Genomic DNA, 11,818 nt, shown 5'->3' on the forward strand with positions numbered 1-11,818 from the left:
GGTTTGGCCCCCTTTTTCTCATCCGTTCACACCTTCTCCCCCCGTGACCCGCCAAGTCCCCAGGACAAGGTCCCCGCTGATGAGCAGCTTTCTCCGAGACCAGGTCTGAGCACGAAGTTGCTGCATGCGCTGCCACCACTGAAAATGGCCCACGCCTTGGGCTGTGGCCATGTGATTTGGCCAATTTGAAACGTGGTGTCACAGGCCAGCCCATACCACAGTGGTATCACACAGGGAGGACCCAGACGTGCTCCCCTTTCTGGGGGCTCCTCTGAACTGTTAATAGCCTGGATTTCTACCAGTGCGGACGTGCTCACACCGGGCCAGAGCAATAGGGAGCAGCGAACGGTTGTGAACCTGAAGTGAGTGCCCTCCACCGTTTGAGGAGAAGGGGTTTCAGTTGTGCTGAAATGCAGTTCTCCTTCTAGGCCCAGACCACATTTCCATCTTTGTTCCGTACTTGGTATTCTCGGCCTTTATTTGTTTCTATAGCCTTTGCAGCATGGCCAGGGACCACCCGTGACCAAACCATAGCGGGGACAGAAACTTTGTCACTTACATGGCTCCTCGCCCGAGACCCCATCACTGGGCAAGGACTGACTCCAGTGCGGCGTGGTCATTCGTGGCGTGTCCGAAGGTGGATTTGGAAAAGAATGGAGAGCATGAATTTAGATTTTTAAATAGCAGTCAGTTGTCCATTCCGAGATGAACCACAAACATCGGCTTGTGCCCCATGTTCTTCGTCGATCCAACAGCTGTAACCTCTCCCCGGACTTACCGTCTGGTGTGAGACAACCTGATGAAGGCCTTTCGCTCCGCCGCCTGGGAGGAGACCTAAACTGCCACTGATTGCTGCCTACACCCCGCACCGAGCAGCAAAAACACGTCGCTTTCTAATGGGGAAAAGTTCCCAAAATGAGATCCCGTCAACCGACAACCTGACCAAGGGGCCACGCTGGGTTTAATCTCACCTATTTCCTGGTTAACTTATTTATTCACTTCTTTCATCATTTTCCCCTAAAGAATACGCAGAAACAGTAGAACCATTTGCTACCCCAAACAAAATGGCGTTACATTAAACTTTCTGCCTCAGCACTGTCTGTGCCGATGGAACTTTGGGCACTGATGAGAATGTTCCTTGTGCACAGTGCCCAACACGGTGGCCACTCACCCCACACAGCCAAAGTGTGGCTCGTGTTCACGAGACATTGAATTTTCATTTTCAATTCACTTGAATTTCAATGTTAATGGCAAGATGCATTTAGAGAGTGCGGCCTGGATCTTTCCCACGGAAGTGGCTTTGAGAGGTGAGAACAGGGTTACCCACGCTCCCGCATACATCACGCATGCTTCTCACTGCCCCGTGGTTTACGCTTTTTGAAATAATGGATTCAGATGTGAAATTATTTTTTTACTCACTTTTAATAATAGCACCAACATTTGTGAACCCTAAGGACAATGGGCAAGAACACTGAGTAGAGTTAAGTCTACCCATCTGCTTATCACTCACAGAACTTAATAAAATGCATTTACTTTTCTCTTTTTACATAAAAACCAGTGAACACAAAGAGCATTGGTAATCACTATATTCACATTTTCAGTGTTTGGGACTAGACCTTTTCTATGTCTCAGTATCTAGCTAATCATTTGTAATTCAGTTTTATTATTGATTATATTAAATGACTGTATACTAAAATAGTTTTATACCAATGTGTTCATCATGATTTGTTATATTGTTACGGAGTTTATTATACTGTATTATATTATATATTGTTGATTATTATGCAGTTATGTGAACTTTTGGTCCCGTGTATAGGTAAGGCGTGCGACAGGAACTCGCACACACAGACAAGCCACACTGGTGGTCCAACCCATCCGTGTGCCCCCCCCCGGGGGGGGGCAGCCTGCAGGCCACTCTGAACTCAAAACTTCAGAAATGCATTAACACTAACCCTTAGTTCATCGGCTCCTAGATGAAGGGCCACCCTTCCTTTATTTACACTTTATTCACACACTGATGACCTTATAATAATAGAACCCATGTTCACGAACAACAGAAGATCGAGAACACACCCTTGAATTTTCCTCACCCACTGTCAGCACCCTTCCCGCCGACGCAGTGGACCCCAGGGCCACAGACTGGGTTTGACCCAAGGACTGGGTCCGGGTGCCCCCACACCCTCCCCACTGATCCTGCCTTGGGATTCTGTGCCTTCCTTGCATGTACTGCTCTTGACCTATTCATTGGGTCATTAATAATAAGAATATACTCATTGTCCATGAATTAGGAAAATAAAACCAAGACCCAAGAAGGCATGAGCACGTCTACAAAACCTAACTCCCCCCAGACCGAACGCTGGTCCTCCACACCCTGCGGCACGGCCCGGATATGTCCACCCACGTCCCGGCACCCCACCCATCCCGTGCCGGTCACTGGTCTGGGCTCGGGCCTCTTTCAGAAATACCCATGTTTTCAAGATGGTACCACGAACTAGCATTTTACACAAACTACGAAAAAATTGTCCATTTTCTCATGGCCGCCCGCCCCCCCCCCCGCAACAGGTTTATTATCTACCACAGGGTTACAGAGAAGAGCTTCAGTCCACTGTGGGGTGCAAATACAGGGGAACGTAACGTCGAGATGCTCTGAAAATGCCCGAAACGCCTTTTACCTCTGTATCCCAATGAATTCAGCGATCCTGAAACAGACTCATCATAATTCTGAGTTCATAGCACATTCCAGTCAGCGGTCAGGGCGAGACCACCTCTGACCCGTCTGTGCCTGTAGCCGTTCACTCCTCCAGAACACGCAGCCAGTGGCCGTGCCCCCAAGGAGGACCACGCACTGATCATTACGTTAACTTTTTTCTCTCTCTACCCAAAGAAATACAAAGCGAGAGCATCATCCCAACATAATGATCAAATCCAATAGTGTGTTCACTCTGAGGAGTAAAAACCAAATTGGTCCTCATGTGGCTACTTCACATAATCCATCATCAACCAACCATAAGCTTTCCATCCAATTCTCAGCGTCTGGAACGACAGGGCACTCCCTCCTACTTGTCGACACGTGTGATTTTGTATTTCAAACAACAATGAGCACCGCTGAATCGAGAAGTGAACGAAAATAACTGTGATTACCAGGCCTGCGCGCCTGCGTAGGTCTCACACAGGCGAGGCCGGATCCTGTCTGCCGCTGCACGCTGTGCAGAACGGGAAACACGGGAGTTTCGGTTCACCGCACACGCTCACGGATGGCCCGACCTAACTGTGCTTAGTACGCTTCTTCATTCACCTGCTTGGCTTAATCACCGTGGGGCAAAAAGACCATCCTTCATTTTTCTAGAATTCCAAAAACTACAAACGATCATCAAAGCAAAACTGAAACACTATTATTGGCCGATGTCTATCCACACCATCGGAGAGGCCTAAACGCTATCTCCCTGCGGACATGAGCTTTGTAGGATGCGATGAATCGTGATGTTTATGCCCGAGTGCATGCTCCCATTGAGGTATTGTGAGCTGCCTGAAATATAAATGTATATATTGGTTCACGCAGAATTATACCTCAACGTATGCGAGCCCACCCACACAGGCTAAGTACCTTGAATAATATTTACATAGGTCCTGATGTCATCAGCCCGAAGAATAGCAAACTGGTTCCTTTAACGTATGTTTGCTTACACAAAACTGCATTAAAAGACGGCATTAATCACGACTGTGTTTGTATAAAACAGCCTCATCGCTGCTCCATGTTCTCCCACTCAGTCACACAGTTTATGCAGTCAACTAGTTATGTAAATGTATTTCCCCTTCCTTCATAAAATGACCCTCTTGGCGATCTGCCCCCATGCAGAACCGAAACGCTGGCTCGAACCCATGACCTCACGTGCCTCGCTCAGGTGAAAAGAGCCTTGACCGTGATTTACTGGGTCTGAGAATCTCAACATTGTCTTAATGGTGTTCCGTGTTTCCTTAAATGCCTTAGAAGTACACATGGCTCTCTTCCTTTTCATTTGTTCACCAATTTCTTTATTTGTGGCCTAATTTCATTATAATGATGCAGTGCATACCCCAAGCCACAGAGCCCAGGAATAAGGTCCCGTGGGCTCGTTAGGGGACCATGAGGTGCTTCTCGGTGATGGGCCCCAGAGTGTCCAGGGCATCAATCAAAAGTCTTGCTTCAGCAACCCCATGACATTTGTCCCTGGTCCATGCTGGGAATTTTTTAAACCGACTGACTAATTTTCTGGTTCACAGATAATAATACAATGGCAAAATTTCCAAACAGGATCCCTGAATTTTAGGCTCCTGCCCCACAAGCTAATAAACCACGCGACGGCGCCCACGCCACACGTGTGCATGCAGCCACCCCCCGCGCTGTGTGATCTTCCTGTGTGGCCTTCTCTTATTTAGTGTGTCCATATGTCAAAACCATCTCAATGCAAAGTAATAAAACCAGCCTCTGCAGTCCCCCCACCGAAGAGGTCCCCGCCAGCTCTCGGCAGCAGAGGACGCCTCAGCCAACTGCGGCGGCGAGTAAACTGCCCTGACAATGAATTAAGGGACTTCTTTTAAAATCGAGTCGGTTGTACTGATTTAGATTAAACATAATTTTGGTTTACGACACATTCCCGTCATTGGCCCACACTTGGAGTGTTTAATGTATGGAGCACAGAATGATTACTTTAAAATTCTGAGGATAACATCCACGAACAAACATCCCAAACAAAGAATGTAAACTAAGGGACTTACACTAGTCTTTACGTCCCCCTCTCACAATGACAATTCCGCTGTCCTCGCTTCCCTCCAAGGTGGGGGAAGCAGGTTCAGACTGGATTTACACTTTTTTAATGGCTGTTAGGCAGATCTGGATAATAATAAACTGGCGCAAAAATACCATTTTTAAAATTTATCCAGTATTGGTTTTTAGCTTTAAAAATGTAAAAAAAGTCCACCACCTAGCCCAAGGTAAAGATCTATAATGATTACAAATCTCCACCTATATGAACGTCTATTAAAGAGTTGGTTATTTAATGGATTACTGACACAAACACTTTCTCTTTTCTTAACATAAAAAAACTATCCAGCAAACTCCAAAAACTCAAAACACGGCCTCTTAATAGATTCTCTGTGAAAGAGGATTACAGACTAAACCTGTTCATTTCACTTCAGAATTATATTCACATTCACAGTTATTTGACTGGACTCTCCTGGTTGTTGCACGAACAAGCCTTGTAGCTTTCACATATACACTTCTTTACTTACTCATGCATCGATCCACCTGAAATACTACAGTCTATACCCATGAGCCGCGAAAGCCCAGAAACAAGCTTATTGGATTTTCCGAACTCCTCCTCTTTGCTCATTTCTGCGGGGCATATTGACTGGCTCTCCCTCCGTGACGGACCTCAGACCCACATGGGGGGCTGAATCAGAGGCGTGTGCGGGTTCAGACCCCGCCACCAACACTCCTCATTGATCCAGGCATGGCTTTCTATGGCTTCCCTCATTTATGCCTTTTGGAAGGGATCAATTCATTCACAGATTCACGAATAATAATTATGTCGTCAATAAAACTTTAATGACACACCAGAAAACCTGAGAACAAGAGCCCTGAACGCACCCTGGACCCGTTCCTGGCCCTTGTTCACCGAGTCTCAACTACTATCCACAACGAGCCCACTCTACGTGCGGGGTTCATCGGCGCCGTCCCTCCTGCCGTCCCTTGCCTAGGACAGTGCCCGCCTCTCCTCTCCCAGCATCTGTCTGCACATGCAACTCTCTGTGCTCGTGGCCCACAGGTGGCGAAACTGGCATCTGCCATCTTCGAAGGGACTCTAGCCTCCAAGTTGACAACTGAGGTCTCTGTCAGCGAGGGAACACACTGCGCAAAGGCGGCCGGACACTGAATGGGAAGTCACGCTGCTTGGGAAGGACATGACACCCCTGCAGCACTTTCCCGAGGCTCCTTAGTGGCATTGAATGGAACTAATTGGGAATTTTAGTCACAACACATTGAATCATGAGCTCATGATTGCCATTCCTTAACCCCATACATTATTGAACTGTTTGTTTTATCGAAATAATGTCGTGGGCACCGATGCCTAACCCCATCTAAACTTGGAAGCGACATTCGCTCGCATCAGCCACTGTGCCCCTGTCCCCTCCCAGCAGTGACAGGCAGGGTTCTCACCACACAGGAACAATTAAATTGGGGGGTGCCCAGTCTACAGAGGAAAAAGTAGCCTATATTTTAAAAATGATGACGGAAACTTTTTAAACTGAAATTTGTCAGGAAGACTAGACTCATCATAAACCCATTTAACACTCTCATCCTGTTCCCAGGAACAGCCGTAAAAACCCCTTTCTAGCCCTGGCTGCAGTAGCTCAGTGGATTGAGCACGGGCCTGCGAAGCAAAGGGTCGCCAGTTCGATTCCCAGTCAGGGCACATGCCTGGGTTGCAGGGCAGTTCCCAGCAGGGGGCACACGAGAGGCCCCATACATTGATATTTCTCTCCCTCTCTCCTTCCCCTCTAAAGATAAATAAATAAAATCTAAAAAAAAAAACCCTTTCTTTACTTCCACTTAAATTTTACTATGAAATACTGTGAATGCCATTGCTCAATATGAAATACGTACATAGAGAGCAAGATCACATTTTGGTTGGATTTATTTAAACAGAATTGAACATGTTTAATTTGTTTCACATACAGTCTCTGTATTTATCAGTTCATTCATTAGTCTATTTTCTTAGGGAATAAAAATACCATGAACCTCATTTTCCTAACGAAGACCCAAAATGGTGAAACAGCAACCCAGAATCAAATCACGACGACTTGGAGAGGTCTAGGTGCACCTTCCAAAGCAGAGGAGCCCAAAATGTTTCCTAGAATGTGTGTTACTGGGAAGAAGATGAATCAGTGTCCCCCCATCGACATACCTGTTCCTAACCAGTCGGCGGGTTGTGGGACATTTAACAACAGATTGCGATGTAAATGATGCCTCCTCTCTCTTCAACAGAGACATCAGGACCTGTGACCTGTTACCAGACAAAACCACGGAACGTGGCTATCCAGAGTCAGGGACCTGCTTCTGGCTCAGTGTTTTCATGAAAATCAGCAGAAAGGGCAAACATGAGGGCTGCCGTGTGAACAGCTCTCTCTCATCCCTGGTCTCTGCTGGGCCTGCGCCAGAGGGGAGAACTCCCCGACCTGCAGGCGAGCGCACCTGTTCCCTTTGCCCGATTCCCCCAGGCGGCCGCCACCAGCACAGAGCAGGCCCCGGGCTGCCCTCTACCCAGCAGGAAGAGCCCACACTGCTGAATTGGGAGGAAGTCGGGCCTCAGCCAACTTTGAGTGATAATCCGTGTTTAATTAAATGCCTTTTTAACTGGTGATGAACTGTCCTTTTTTTTCTTTATTAAGACATTTTACTTAATTTGAGGTCAGTATTATAGTAAAACTTAAATCCATTCCAAAGAATCACAAAAGGCCAGCCCAGCGCAAGGTGGGCTTGTCTCCCACATGGGGAATGATGGTGTAGACCTCAGAGTTGCGTGTGGTATTAAATCAGAACTCCTGTTTCAGACACCCCATGGTGCTCATCACCGGTCCAGGCATGTCTTTATTTCTTTGTGCTTTCACTTATTTATTTATTTACCCATTGATCCATGAATCACAATGAAATCACAAAATGCCAGGAACAAGATGTTCTCATTACTGACTCCTTCCCCATAAAGCAAAAAGACTAGACCTCATTGTCCAGCGGACCTCAGAGAACATGTGTGATCAATCAAACCTACGCTTCAGACCGAACCCGCCTTCACCATCGGTGCTTCTGCGGTGTTCTCTTGTTTAATTAGCCCATGTTGTAAAGACGGTTCAGTGAAAAGTGGTGCAGCCGCCGTCTTTGATCCCTTCTCAGACACAAGGCCCTCCCCTGGCTCTGGGCTGCCACACACGTGGGCAACAGCCAAGACCACGCAAACATGCTAGTTGTTGAGTTGTTCGTGGAGGACAATAAAATGTAGTATGAAATCGTTCTGAAAACACAAATGAAATGGTCACTATTTTTTAAATTTTTTATATATTTTTCAATTTTTTAATTCTACATTGGCCTTTTTGTTGTTGTTGTTCAAGTACAGTTCTCTGCCTTCTCCTGCTACCCCACTATTTTTTTAAATTCCCTCAGTTGTCCCAAATTAGATTAAATCTAGTTTCTGATTCAGAACATATTCCCGTCACTGCTCCATAAGTGGGGATTTTTTATTTCTTTTATACACATTGATTCTTTTGAAAATCCACAAAACGCTTGTGAACAAAACATTCTAACCAAGGATGGGAACTTCAAGTCTTACTCACTATGGTTTTTATCCACAGACCTAACTGCCAAGATTGTGTTTCTTAGAAAAAGAATGAGTCTGCTGTCCAAATGCGTTAAGCATGCAGTCACTCTGTCGACAGCAAAGCAGAATTAACCTGTATTTTATTGTATAATTAATTACATAGAACTAAGTAATAATAAACTTTAGTTCTTTCTACTTAGTCAAGTAAGTACTTTACTTTTTACTTTCAAGGAATATAACAGCCACTGTTGAACCTACATTAGAATTAGAACAATAGCTTTTAAAAAAATCTTTATAGTTTAACAATTTTAACATAGTAAAAGATCATTTTAATGAATCTTATTTTTGCAGAATTGGTTATATTTAAATCCTTATTTCACATTTTCAATAACTCTTGCTTGATTCTATTTTATATTTTTATTTATTTGTTCACTTATTCATTTAGTTAATTACTTATGAAATGATTTAGCCAGATGCTCATTATATAAAGAAAGTCAAATTGGTGAACCAGCCAGTAATCTAGGACAGAAAAACTATGAAATGCAATGATCTACATGCCCCTTTATCAAAAATGGCAGCAGGCCAGGAATTTTTGTTTCTAGAAACATCAATAGTGAAAATTCAAGTTAATAACGATCATTGGTCCATACAAGTGTGGTACTCATGAACCCGTGCTTTCTCTCATTTTCAAGAATTGATAGGACTTCATCCACTAATTATAAAAATACTTTAATATCTGTGAATATGAGTGCAGTAGAAATAAATCCTGAACAATGGTAACATCTGTCTATGTACTTGTTCATCACAGAAATAACTCAGTCAGTCTTGGGAGTGGTGATAAGATGTAGTGAACACAGTCTGGCCAATCCCAGCGTTTCCCATATGTCACATTGTCAACACGCGTCCATCACTGCTTCTCATCTGATGAGATATTTACTCAATCACATACCCATTCATGTAAATAGTTCCTGTTTCTTTTATTTACAAAGTGGATGCAGCACAAGCAGTGCTTGGAGGGAAAGTTATATCACTAAATGCATATATTAGAAAAGAAGAACTAAGTGTCAGTTGATGGATGAATGGATAAAGAAATTGTGCCACCCACACAGTGGAATATTATTCAGCCATTAAAAAGAGATTCTGCCATTTGAAACAACATGGAGGAACCTGGAGGACATTATGCCAGCCGAGAAAAGCCAGACTCAGAAAGCAAAATGCTGTATGATCTCGCTTATCCGTGGGATGGAAAACAGGTGGGCTTCGCTGCAGCAGACACTGGAACGGTTATCACGAGTGAGCAGATGGAGGAAACGGGATGTGTGTCAGGGCACAATGTTGCTGCTACACAGAACGAGTAAGTTCTAGAGATCTGGTCATGTGCAGCACGATGACTACAGTTAATAATATCACACTGTAAATGGGGAGTTGGCTAAGAGAGGGGTTGCTGGTGCTCCTGTCACAAACACGAGAATGAAGAAAAGGAAACCACATGAGGAGACAGAAACATTAATTAGCTTGATTACAGTAATTATGCACTATGGATATGTGTGTCAAAATACCGTATGTGTACCTTAAATATACACAATAACTTCTTTAAAAATTCAAAACTAGTAATCTAAGACTCTATTTTATTGAACTGGGAAAAGAACAAATTATATCTGAATCAGGCATAATAAAAGAAATGATAAAAACTAAAGCAGAACCTTCTCTAACCATAATTACATGAACCTAAAAATCAATCGAGAGGAAAAAAACTGAAAAACAAACACATGGAGGCTAAATAATCTGTTACTGAACAATGAATGGGTTAACAATGAAACCCAGGAAGAAATCAAATGATACCTTGAATCAAATGAGAAAGAGAATACAACACCCCAAAATCTATGGGGCAAAGCAAAAGCAGTCCTAAGAGGGAAATTCATAGCATTACAGGCCTACCTCAAGAAGCAGGAAAAATTGCAAATAAACAATCTACATTTAAGCCCAAAGTAAGTAAAGAATGGAAATAATAAAGATCATAACAAGTAAAAAAACAGAGTCTAAAAAGATACAAAAGATCAGGCAAACCAAGAGTGAGTTCTTTGAAAAGATAAACGAGACTGATAGACCTTTAACCACTCATCAAGAAAAAAAAAGAGAGGATCCAAATAAATAGAAATAAAAGAGGAGAGGTAACTACTGACACCATAGAAATACCAAGGACTGTAAGAAAACATTAACTACATGCCAAAAAACTAGACAATTTGGAAGAAATAGAAAAGTTATTTGAAACATATGATTTCCCAAGAGAATTAAGAAGAAACAAAATCTGAACAACTGATTACAACGAATAAAACTGAAGCAGTCAAAAAACTTTCTTTTTTAAAATTTTTTAAATATATTTTATTGATTATACTATTACAGTTGTTCTAATTCCCCCCTTCATTCCCCTCCACCCTGCACACCCTCTCCCCCACCATTCCCCCCTTTAGTTTATGATGTGTCTCAAGTTCTTTAGATTCTATATTTCCCCCACTGTTCTTGCCCTCCCCCTATCTATTTTCTACCTACTGTCTATGCTATTTTCTGCACCTTCTCCCCCCTTCTCCTCCTCCAACTCCCCTGTTGCTAACCCTCCATGTGTTCTTCTTTTCTATGGTTCTGCTCCTGATCTAGCTGTCCTCTTAGTTTTCTTTTGTTTTAGGTGTGGTTGTTGATAACTGTGAGTTTGCTGTCAGAAGTCAAAAAACTTTCAACATCAAAAGTCCTGGACTGAATGGCTTCTTGGGTGATTTTACCAAACATTCAAAGGAGAACTAAGACCTGTCCTTCTCAAACTATTCCAAAAAATTAAAGAGGATTGAGGACTCCCAAGCTTATTTTATGAGGCCAGCATTATCTTAATTCCAAAATCACATAAAGACACTACAATGCAGGAAAATTATAAGCTAGTATCTGTGATGAACATAGATCCAAAAATCATCAACAAAATATTAGCAAACTGAATACAACAATATCTCAAAAAAGACCATTCTTATCAAGTGGAATCTGTCCCTGGAATGCAAGGGTGGTACAATATACACAAATCAATTACTTTGATACACGACATAGACAAAATGAAAGCTAAAGATCATATGGTCACATGCCTAGATGCAGAAAAAGCTTCTGAAACAGTCCAGCACCCATTTAACATTAGAACTCTCAGCAAAGAGGGAACATATCTCAAAATAAGAACTACCATATATGACGAACTCACAGCTAACATGGAGAAAACTGAAGCATTTCCCTTAAGATAAGAACAAGACTTTATCATTCTTACTCCACATGGTATGGAAGTCCTTGCCACAGCAATCAGACAAGAAGAAATAAAAGGCATCCAAATTAGAAAGGAATAAATGAAGCTAACATTATTTCCAGATGACATGATACTGAATATAGAGAACCCCACAGATTTCGCAAAGAAACTACTAGAATTAATAAATAAATTCAGC

The 11,818-nt window shown here is 43.1% G+C and overlaps 1 non-coding gene across 1 annotated transcript; it reads right to left on the reverse strand.

Moving 5' to 3' along the window:
* Positions 1-7,542: 7,542 nt before the first annotated feature.
* Positions 7,543-7,618, reverse strand: LOC118977052 (small nucleolar RNA SNORD113/SNORD114 family). The gene has a single exon (XR_005064446.1). It is a non-coding gene; the product is annotated as a small nucleolar RNA SNORD113/SNORD114 family (small nucleolar RNA).
* Between the last annotated feature and the right edge of the window lie 4,200 nt (positions 7,619-11,818).

The sequence above is a fragment of the Sturnira hondurensis genome, unplaced genomic scaffold (assembly GCF_014824575.4).
Source record: "Sturnira hondurensis isolate 20B ecotype Veracruz unplaced genomic scaffold, ASM1482457v3 Scaffold0021143, whole genome shotgun sequence".
Lineage (NCBI taxonomy): Eukaryota > Metazoa > Chordata > Mammalia > Chiroptera > Phyllostomidae > Sturnira > Sturnira hondurensis.